The following is an 11513-nucleotide window of genomic DNA, read 5'->3' on the forward strand; positions in this document are numbered from 1 at the left end:
ACCCCTGATGAAAATTTCCGTATGAGAAGGTTTTTTTTGTGAGCATTCGTCCACGTTGTTTTGTTTCCGGAAGCGTTGTCATTACGAGTTGCGTGCAAGTATGTAGATACCTAACTGATCTTTGTGAAATGTGCGGTGACTTGGTAGCTGAAAAACTTGCTAATAAAGCTTCGAGCGGGTGAATTTGGTGACCTTTAGAGTTCGCTCCACGGCGAGAGAGATGAATGGATGCACAAAAATGGGTGAGCTCGTGTAACAGTACCATGAATTCTTTGAAATAAAAGTTGTACATATCACCAGAGATAAATGAATTTCACTATTGGATTACCCCTTGAAATCAGTATTTGAATTTGAGTATCTGAGTAGCGTAGAACTCACTGAGTTCCCTTGCCACACACCGCAGACCACAAACTAAATGAGTTCCTGTGAGATGTCTGGCGCCAAATTAGAAACCTTTAGCCAAGCGACCATGTGATGATCTACGGGCATCGACCTGTCCAAGTTCTATTCAAGTATCGTTGACCCGACCTGCCCTTGAATATCTTCGGGTGGGCAATGAATTGGAAGCTCGGATCAACTTTGGGGAAAGGGGATGCTTTCTCCCAACAATTAAGGATTTTGGTGTGCGTGAAGGCGAATTTTAGTTCTTCGTGAAATTAACTTCGTTAATTTCACGTAATATCCGGGGACGAATATTTTTAGAACTCGCGCTTTATCTCAGGACCTTGAGACTTTGCTCGATCACTTCGTTCAGGTCCGCGGAAGAGTCGAGAACGGTCCGAGCAGTAATTCGCGCCGTGGTGTGTTGAAGAAGGTGAACTTAGTTCAAGTGTGAAAGTGCTTCAAATTTACTAATTTAGCTGAGAGGAATTCTATCGACTGAGGGAATCTGGCAGTAATATTTTATCGGCGTAGCAGTCTCTTTAGGAAATCAAAAGCTAATTTGTTTCAATGTCCGACGTTTCGATGTATTTAACACCTTTTTCAAGGATTTGCTACTGTTTCTAATCCTTGAAAAAGGTGTTAAATACATCGAAACGTCGGACATTGAAACAAATTAGCTTTTGATTTCCTAAAGAGACTGCTACGCCGATAAAATATTACTGCCTTTACTAATTTAGATTATCCCGTTTAATTTCCCTCTAAATAGTTAGTAGCTAGGCAAATAGTGCATAGTGCAATTTTGGCGGTTTTCTGGTGCGAGCGTAGACTTGCGGATAAAGCGGTAAGGCATATGTGCATAGTAGTGTCACGTGCGGTGAGGCAGGGCAGTAGCAACGGGTCCGGCTTTGAGCCAGCCATCGTCCATTCCGAAAGTGTCCCGAGTGGAAACAAGCGTCCAAAATGTTTTTTCGTTCGGATTCGATCCGGCGACGACCAGCGTGGCAAGCACGACCGAGTCCACTACACCACCGGCGGTGACGATCGTCGGTGCGACGGCCGTACCCCGTCGAGAAGACCATAGATCCCCGTGGGAGGCGCCGTTTGAGAACGGCCACAGCAGCGTAGTCGAGTAGGAGATTCCCACCAGGAGTCATCGGGAGAGCGCGTTTTGCACGCGCGCAGAATTGCACCGTAGCCGCAAATGCCCCCACGTAGATAGCGTCCAAACCGTAAGTAGCATGCATGCTTTCTTTTTCCCATGCGCATGGTGAGATCTTGCCCCTAGCCTTAGCCAATCGAGCTAGCGTGGCCGCTGCAAATTAGCCTCTACCGTTAGCCATACGCGTAAGCGCCCGGCAGTAGGCTGCAGCATAAAATTTGAGTTGCCCCTTGGCAAATGAATACCGCACCGCACATTGCCTGAGTACCGTACGAATGAACTAGCTAGCGAGTGACAGAGGGAATGAATTAGATAGATACACGGAAAAAACAGATTACCTAAAAAATACGTTAAAAGAACACAAAAATAAGTAAACCGCTTAAACTTTTTACCCAGCAGTGGGTTGTTTCCTCGTTCTCCCGCTCGCAATGTTGTCAAAAACAAAGCGAGAAGCAGCTACCTAGCCGATAATGTCCGTGCGAGAAGCCAAATTTGGGTTTTTTGCCGTTTACCCAAAAGTGGGTTTATTTCAACCCACTAGGGTACTTCGAAAGTCAACGCTAGGTAGAAAGAACTTTGCGATGGGTTGCAATTTTCTGCCGGGATCAAACGGAAACTATCCACTCAGAGCTTTAACGTGGTATAGCCAAATTTGGGTTCTCGCACGGAAGAGCCGAAATAAGTGAAAAGAATCTATATTTGGGTTGATTTCTGGTTTCGTGTAGGCCTAGAATAAGTATTGAATGCGATGTCGATAAAGCAGAAGTGTAAATATAGAATAGATGTTGAATTGGCTGCAATAAATGGGTTTTGAATTACACCGCAATACCAATGTTTCTGCACACTCTAATGGGAGAAGTCTGAAGCGGTAGATTTGTAGGTATTTTCGCACTTTCGGTCGGTTTTGATTCTTTTTTAGTAATTTTTCTGGGGAGGTTGGCCCTGTTAACCAACCAAGGATATACTCCTTTCTTTGGTGGCTGGATTGAATGTTTTTGAAGTAAAGTCTTCCAGTGATGATACCCATCGCGAAACCTATATTTGTCACCGGCTAATATCAACTTGTCGCACATCAATTTCTAGTTTTTTTTCCACGACTTCCCAGTCGTAAGCACCTTGTTCCCCTTGATCAGCCAACTCGTTTCCCGCCCAATCATTTTTGGGAAAACTTTTACCCTCCCCTAAAGGGGTCTCACAGGTCGGGCAACCTTAAAAACGGTAAATGGTCTCCGTAAGGATTGGCGCTTAAGGCGAAACTGGAAGCATTTTCTCATTTTTTCGGTTTTTGATTTTTTATTAAATAACGAAGCAATATTTTCAAAATCGGTTTTCGTGCGCATGTAGAGTATGGATCAAGGTATCTCCTGATTTTTTTTGAGGTGGAAAATGTTATCCATTTTTGCAGAAACCATTTTTTTGTGAAATTTTGTTCAAAAATGGTTTCTGAAAAAACGAAAAACATTTTCGACTACAAAAAAAATCAGAAGATACCTTGATCCATACTCTACATGTGTACGAAAACCGATTTTGAAAATATTGCTTCGTTATTTAATAAAAAATCAAAAACCAAAAAGTGAGGAAATGCTTCCAGTTTCGCCTTAAGCCATTTAACTATCATCCGGGAAACTCGTAAGGCTGTCGGGTTACACTCGTTTTAAGCTTTTGTTTTGTTATGAAAGTTTAAAAATGTTCATTGTTAAATAACACGAGATAATACAGATGATAACATTAATGTGATGATCGTAGAGGTTTTTACTTGTTTTTTTTTTCTTTTATAGGCACACTTTTTTTCCGTCACTTGACCGAAAGGAATTCAATTCTGAAAAGTACTGTTAACGTAAATTTTAGAACGTTCAAATTTCTACTTCATTTCATTCGATTTTACATAAAAGATAATCTTGCTCGCAACATTGTAAGCAAGTTCCATAGTGTAGCTCATTTTGTTGCGGTTTGCATAGAGTGGTTCAGATTCAAAGATGTGAACTGCATTTGCGGGTGGATCTTCGCTATACCTTCCCTACTAAGAAGCTTTCCTACAGTGTATTTTTTTGGCCGGTATTCAGCTGATTATTGTTTGTGCTAGTTGCATTCAGTCTCGCATTCAGTAATGTGAATAGCTGTGTATCAGACCTGTTGACTTTTTTTGACCTACCGGTATTACTTCAAATTATCAATCCACATGCAAAAACAAGTCTGCAGTCCAAAAATGAGCCAAATTGATAAAAGTTAAGAGGTGTATTAAGGACAGACTTGTTAGAATCCCAAAATGGCCGCCACAATGGCCGACTTTGGTACCTACTCACGATTTCGAGGGCACAAATCTCTTCGTAAACAAAACCAGCGCTCCTGATCTTCTTATTTTAAGCTCATTACGAGTGAGCAAGAACAGAATAATTAAATACACTGTTGTGTGAAGCTTGCTTCTTGAGATTTGTGCGTTTGAAGTTCTGATGCACTGTTGAAGCGGGATTTCAAGACGTTTGTCCTTAAATCGATTTTGTGTTTTTTTTAGCATTTTCACGAAAATGTACTCCAATATCCAGAAAATTCCATCGAAAAGGTACCGAAAATACCGTTAGGATATAGTTAGAACTAGGGTAGAAACTTCAGTTTTGGCCAGCCCGGAGTTTTGGCCATAGTACGGTATTCAGCCTGTAACGGTCTAAATTGGCATTAATTTATTTTTTACTAGTAGATGCTAATATAATAATATGATTGCAGTTGTTAAAACCATACATATTGATTAAAAACTGGAAGAAAAAAATAATTTTCCTCAAAAAATCAGCTCCCCTATATCTATTTTGGCCAGGGTGCTTCTAATTTGGCCAGTCCCATAAGAAATACACGTGATTGGCCAAAATAGAAACCAAAGCTGAGAATATGGCCAAAACTTCGGCTAGGCTTCTATTTTGGCCAGTGCCACTTTTAATACAAAAATCAAGTATTAGCTTTATTTCTGTATTTTTCTAATAAGGGGCTGTCGTGGTCATGAGGGGGGGGGGGGGTTTCGGCCAATGACCATTTTGTGTGGGCGAATAAAAAAAATTGTATAGACTAATGACCACGCGGGGGGGGGGGTTAGGGTTTGAGAAGTCCCAAAAAAATGACCACGTGGTTTATGGACAGCCCCTAAAACATTGGTAGTTTTCATTGGATTATTGGTTATTTTTATAAAAATAATTTCCCTTAGACTGGCCAAAACCGGTGCCCGCACCCTATACTCTACAACTTTGCCGAAGACACTATGGTGTTTAAATTGCGTATTTCAAAGTTATTCAACAATTTTCGTTAAAAAACATGAAAAATACAACATTTTTACGATTTTTTATGTAAACGTCATGTAAATTCACATAGTTTTACGTGACCAATTTAATTAGCTATTGCTCCTGGGTGTTACGAACATTTCATCCATACATAATTTTAGTGTAGGAATTCGTTTTTATTGACTAATTATCAAAAGTTTGCCATGTTGATACTAAAAATTGCATAGAGTTGCCAGCACGGAATAAAACAAAATTATCCATGATTAAAACGTCATTCAACTTCGTTGTCTCATTTGCATCAGTTCCAATTCGGTGCTGTTGGTTGAGCATGAGACTGTAGATCCGAAGATTGAAGGTTCGAGCCCTGGAATTGGATTTTTTGCGTCTTTATCCAGCTATAAGTTGTAAAACTGGAAGTATTTCTTTCACTTCTGTTAGGGAAACTACGTCATTGCATCTCACCTCAATTTGGCATCATAGCCTTATTTCGAAAGCGCCAATGGCGCTGTACTCAGTTTTCCTTTTTAATTATTTTAATAATTTTAGTTGTAATAATTGATTATGTTTAAGTGCCCATCTTGTAGAGGACCTTTTGTTTTGGTACACAAAATTTATTTGACACTTATAGTACCGCTACTGACGCTTTAAGGGCGAGGCAAACTAGATGTTAGTCACACGAACAGTCGCGACATTGGATTTCTGTGGCTGGTTATTCTAATGCATAGCCAGAATGAAGTTTCATTACACCAAAAAAGCTAGTCATGAAAATGTTTTACATTTCTCAGGTCATTTTGACAGACCACACACATGTACATAAAAGACGGATAACATCTTCTACTTTATCGATCTTGTTGCCGGTCCTTTTCATGCTCATGTTACTTCTGTCAAAATGACCTGAGATTTGTCAGCCATTTTGAGGTTAGGTTCGATGGTGTAATAAAGAGTTGTGTTGATTTGTGGGAAGATAGATACAAGAAAGCTCCACAGTTGCATGAAAAATTCTGCATCCAGAAGCAGTTCCATCATCGTATTGATTTGTTTTCGCTAAATTGATCGTCATTCCTCCTCGCTCGATCACGCTGTTGTATTTTGTACAACACGTTGAAAAAATCTCACTCTTTGTATTGGGTCTCTCGCCAATATTTAGACTACTGTGATAATTTGAGAACCCACTGAATCATCATCATCCAGCGGCATTTTACACTAATCAAAGTTATTTTGTTTACCTGTTGTGCATCCGACGCCCCTGTCACGAACTCAACCGAACTTGTGTGTGCCAGCCGCTGCGAAGTCGTGTGCGAAATTCGACTGTGATGATAATGAATTTCGGCCGAGTCTAAATGGGTGCAAATGTCGCAATATACAGCATTTGCGTGGGGCTGACGGTGATGGCCAACCGCGCGAGTTACGGAAGGTTAATCAGATGCTCAATATTTCGCCCAGCTGATCTCGTCGATACGACTTCTTATCAACAAGTAAACCAAATATCTAGCTAGTCATAGAATGGATCTAATTGGCAGGCCCCGATCATTATTATTTGAGAGATTGCGTGTAAGATTCAAAGAAAGATGGTAGATTCAAAGAAAGAAAAAAAAATATCATGTATTTGTGCATGAACCTGGGACATTCTGATGCGCAGGCTCGAGCCTTATCATCTGCACCATTTCTGATACTTGAATCAAAAGGCATTAGAATACGATGGCATGACGTCTTAACCCTCGAGCAGTCGCGTCTTCGACTACCTGCAACGGCACCACACTCACGCTGTGTATTTCAAGCGTGCATTTTTCATGGTGCGTGTACTCAGTACACGACGCGACCGCTCCCGGGTTAATCATGGGTAACTTTGTTTTAAATCGTGCTGGCAACTCTTTACGATTTTTAGTATCAACGTGGAATACTTTTGATAATTTGTCAATGAAAACGAATTCCTACACAAAAACAATGTATGGACGAAATGTTCGTAACACATAGGAGTAATAGCTAGTCACGTGAGTTAGTTCTAAGTTAGTCACGTAGAATGATGTAAAACTACATGACATGTAAAATCGTAAAAATAATGTGCTTTTTCGTGATTTTTCAATGAAAATTGTTTAATAACTTTGAAATACGCAATTTAAACACCGTTGTGTCTTCGGCAAAGTTGTAGAGTATTATTCTAACTATATTCTAACGGTATTTCCGGCACCTTTTCGGTACAATTTTGTGGATTTCCGAGTAAATTTCTGAAAAAAATGTTTAAAAATACAAAATTGATTTTATACACCTTTAAATCTTCATCATTTTGGCTCGTTATTGGATTGAAGACTTGTTTTTGCATGTGGATTGATAACACTAGTTTACAGCATTTTTGAACTCGGTAAGCTGATGATCATTTTTGGTGTAGAATCATGCCCTGAGTTCGAAAACGCGAAAGAAAAAAATTACAGTAGAGCGGAAATTTTTTCGACTTTCCATACAAGGTTGATGATTTGAAATCGATTTTTGTTCTATTTTTAAGCAAAGTCTCTCACTTCAAACATCTCATTCTCCGTAATCAATGCTCCGATTGAGCTGAAATTTTTACTGTAACTCGCCTACATATGATATGTCAAATAAACGTCGAGAGAGAATTTTTAAGTTGGATTTTTCTTATTGAAAAAAATACATTTCTTCAAAAAATTTTGGGAATTTTGCTAAAATTTAAGAAGATCGTCCCTAAAACTTGCCAATATCTTGAATTTCATCAATCTGACGCAAAACCTGTATTCAGATGATCGAATGGTATTGTATTCAGCTTTTAATTTATGGAAAAAGATTTGAAATTGGTTGAACAAAACGCAATATATTTGAATTTTAGTAAATTACATATTTTGAAAAGTTGCAAAACTCGATATTGAGCTAAAACTCAAAAACTGTTCTACTTAAAAATTTTTGAAGGTCGGTTTCGAAATCAGCACTAAATTGTGCTTTAAAAATTTTGGTCGTTGACAGAGGTTCACGACTTTCGTTTTATTTTGTAAACTTGTGTAATTTGATGTGTCACGGAGAATCGATGAAAAAAAGTTTCAAAGTGAACAGGTCTATCCGTGTGTATCAACATTTTGTTCGAGCTAGTCAGCAGTCTTGACAGAATTATTCCTTGTTGGGTATCTAAGCCACTGCGACCATTTGTTAGATTTATTGTTTTGACAAATAATCAGCAACGCTTTGCTGAAGTTCAGCAACATTTTTGCTGAAAATTCTGTAATTTATATTGCTGTTTTGTACTTTTTTGGGCTGGAGAATTTTAAAATTATGGCGTGTACAAAGTTAAGCTAAGTCGCGTTCAGTCATTCGTTACTATCGTTCTCACAGTTGAAAATCGGACGCGAAATGGATTTTTCTCCGTGCGTCGGAAGTACGTCGGATACAGTGCGCTGGCTAGAGGAGAAGATCCGCTATCCAACGCATTATGTCCGACGTTAGGTTTAACATATGGAAAACTTTGGGTTTCAACCACGGCGACAACATAATTGAGGGGGTTAGAAGCAAAGGGGTGTAAGTGAAAAAATCCACTTTCGAATAAATGAAGTTAAAAGTTTTTCAGCAATTCTTCATCCCATATCATATGTATGGAGTTTCAAAATTGATAAAATTTTCTACGATTTATTGTAATTTTTGTAATCATTGTAAAAATAATAAATATTAAAAAAGTTCATGAAATCTTGAAATTTGAAGAATTATTCTCAGCTCAAAACCGACAAAATGGTCACCCTTTGCATCTGGGCCCTTTAATTCTCCTTACTATAGTTAGAAGATCTTGAATGGTGTATATTGAGATTAGCTACCTCACCTAGTCCCTTAGGGGATGCTGCTCGGTACCACCATGAGCTTGACGAAAGAACAGGAGAGACCAACCAATTCGGCAATGTCAACAGTCAATGGGAGTTAATCCGTGACAACAGTTACTTCGACGTACTTCGTTTAATTATTTTGCTTGTGACTTCTAGTTCCGTAGATATGTATGAATCCCAAAGCCTTTGGATATTCGCCATACGTATGACGTAGGGTATATCGCCAAGTGTTGGACACCCCATAAGAAATGCATGGAGTGTGCAACAATTAGCGAGTTTTTAAGATGTGAAATAATTGGTGACTTACCCTAGTTGTTTTTTTAATTATTATTTATGTGTATTTAAGTTTTATTTATGTGGCAGTTTTATTTATGTGGCAGTCACAGCAGCGTCTGATCCCCATGTTAGGGGCGGCTGATCTACGTCCGAGTGCCAGGGAAGGACTCTAAGCTCAACTGTGCACTATGGTCCTCCGGAAAGTAGGGGGTTGGTGTCAGGCCCTACGAGCCAGCCGTAAAAACCCATTGTAACGGAAAATCAGCAACAGAATAATACGAACCGAGACCAACGGCAACGACCCCAGCGAACAAAAAGGACTTGCGATTGGAAACTCGGTACGTGGAACTGCCGATCTCTCAACTTCATTGGGAACACCCGCATACTCGCCGATCTACTGAAGGACCGCGGGTTCGGCATCGTAGCGCTGCAGGAGGTGTGTTGGACAGGATCCATGGTGCGAACGTTTAGAGGTAATCATACCATCTACCAGAGCTGCGGCAACACACGCGAGCTGGGAACAGCTTTCATCGTGATGGGTGATATGCAGAGGCGCGTGATCGGTTGGTGGCCGATCGACGAAAGAATGTGCAGGTTGAGGATCAAGGGCCGATTCTTCAACTTCAGCATAATAAACGTGCACAGCCCACACTCCGGAAGTACTGATGATGACAAGGACGTATTTTACGCGCAGCTTGAACGCGAGTACGACCGCTGCCCAAGCCACGACGTCAAGATCATCATAGGAGATTTGAACGCTCAGGTAGGCCAGGAGGAGGAATTCAGACCGACGATTGGTAAGTTTAGCGCCCACCAGCAAACGAACGAAAACGGCCTACGACTCACTGATTTCACCGCCTCCAAAAATATGGCCATACGTAGCACCTTTTTCCAACACAGCCTCCCTTATCGTTACACCTGGAGATCACCACAGCAGACGGAATCTCAAATCTATTGGTAATTGAGCAGACAATTGACTAAAAACACGTCTTTATGGTTTGAAGTGTAATTCGGGAATGATTTATTACTCTAAGTTTTCTACTAATGTCAAATAACAGTGCGACGGCTTTGCCTACTGTGATCAATGGGTTGCCTCGTTCATCAACACTCCTCCTCAACGCATGATCTCGACGCCAGACATAGTTCTCAGTTTCTCCAATCGAACTGCTCCAAGAGGCTTCGTTAGAAGATCTGCGACCATGTCTTCAGTGCAGCAGTAGACAAAACTTACTTCTTGTTTCATTTTGATATCTCGTGCATAATGAAATCGGGTATCAATATGCTTGGTCCTGTTGCTGAATTTTTCGTTTTCTAGCATTTTCAGGGCACTTTGATTATCTTCGTACATAACTGGAACAAATGGATGTTCATCCAGATCGCGGAGTAGCCGCTTCAACCATATCATTTCTTGAACGGATTCTGATAGCGCTACGAACTCTGCTTCAGCCGTTGACAGCGATACGCACGTTTGCTTGCGGCATGCCCAGCTAATTGTTCCACCGTTGTATTTCATCAGGTAACCACTATTGGATTTTCTGTCATCTCGGCATTCGGCCCAATCAGCGTCGCAAAATCCTAGTAATCCTTCGTCCTTCTTCGTATTGCTCAATCGTAGCCACAGATTTTTGGTCGTCATCAGATACCGAGCCACCCGTTTGAGCTCCACCCAGTCATCTTTTGTAGGACAGCTTGTTTTCCTGCTCAAGATGGACACAGCAGCAGAAATATCGGGCCTGGTATTTACGGATACGTACAGTAATTGACCAATGAGTTTTTGGTACTCCTTGTTATCCGAAAGACGATCACTTGATTCATGCTTGTGGTATCCTGGGTCTAACGGTATTTTTGACGGTTTTGCTTCCATTAATCCAGCCGAATTAGCAATCTGCTCTATGTAACGTTCTTGGCTCAGAAAGAAATCTCCTTCTTTGTTTCGCTTCACTTCCATTCCTAAATACCAGTTGACTTCTCCCAATGATGTGAGCGTGAATCTGGTCTCCAAAGCCTTCTCCGTCTCAATTATTAGATTGTTGTCCTCGCTTGCAATCAAAATGTCGTCCACGTAAACTAATACATAGCAATGATGTCCTCCTTTGAGCTTCACATACAAGCATGGATCCGATTCACTTCGCTTGAAACCTTGACGCTCCAGTTCCGCATCAAGCCGTTGGTTCCACGCCTTAGCAGCCTGCTTCAACCCGTATAAGCTCTTGAACAATCGGTAGACTTTGCGTTCACTTCCTTTGATCACAAATCCAGGTGGTTGTTGCATATAGATCTCCTCCTCAAGGATGCCGTTTAGGAAGGCAGTCTTGATATCATATTGGCGTACAGACATTCCTCTCTTTGCAGCCACCGCCAATAATGTACGAAAGGTTGCTTGACGTACAACAGGTGCAAAAATTTCATCATAATCGACGCCATACTGTTGACTAAATCCTTTTGCTACAAGTCTCGCCTTAAATCTTGAAATTTCTCCGTTGGAATCTCTTTTTATTTTGTAGACCCATTTGGCACCGATCGCTTTTCTCCCAGCAGGTAGTTCAATCAACTTCCACGTATTGTTATCTTCGATCGAATTCATTTCTTCCATCATGGCCATCTTCCATTCCTCCT

Source organism: Aedes albopictus, chromosome 3 (genome assembly GCF_035046485.1).
Source record: "Aedes albopictus strain Foshan chromosome 3, AalbF5, whole genome shotgun sequence".
Lineage (NCBI taxonomy): Eukaryota > Metazoa > Arthropoda > Insecta > Diptera > Culicidae > Aedes > Aedes albopictus.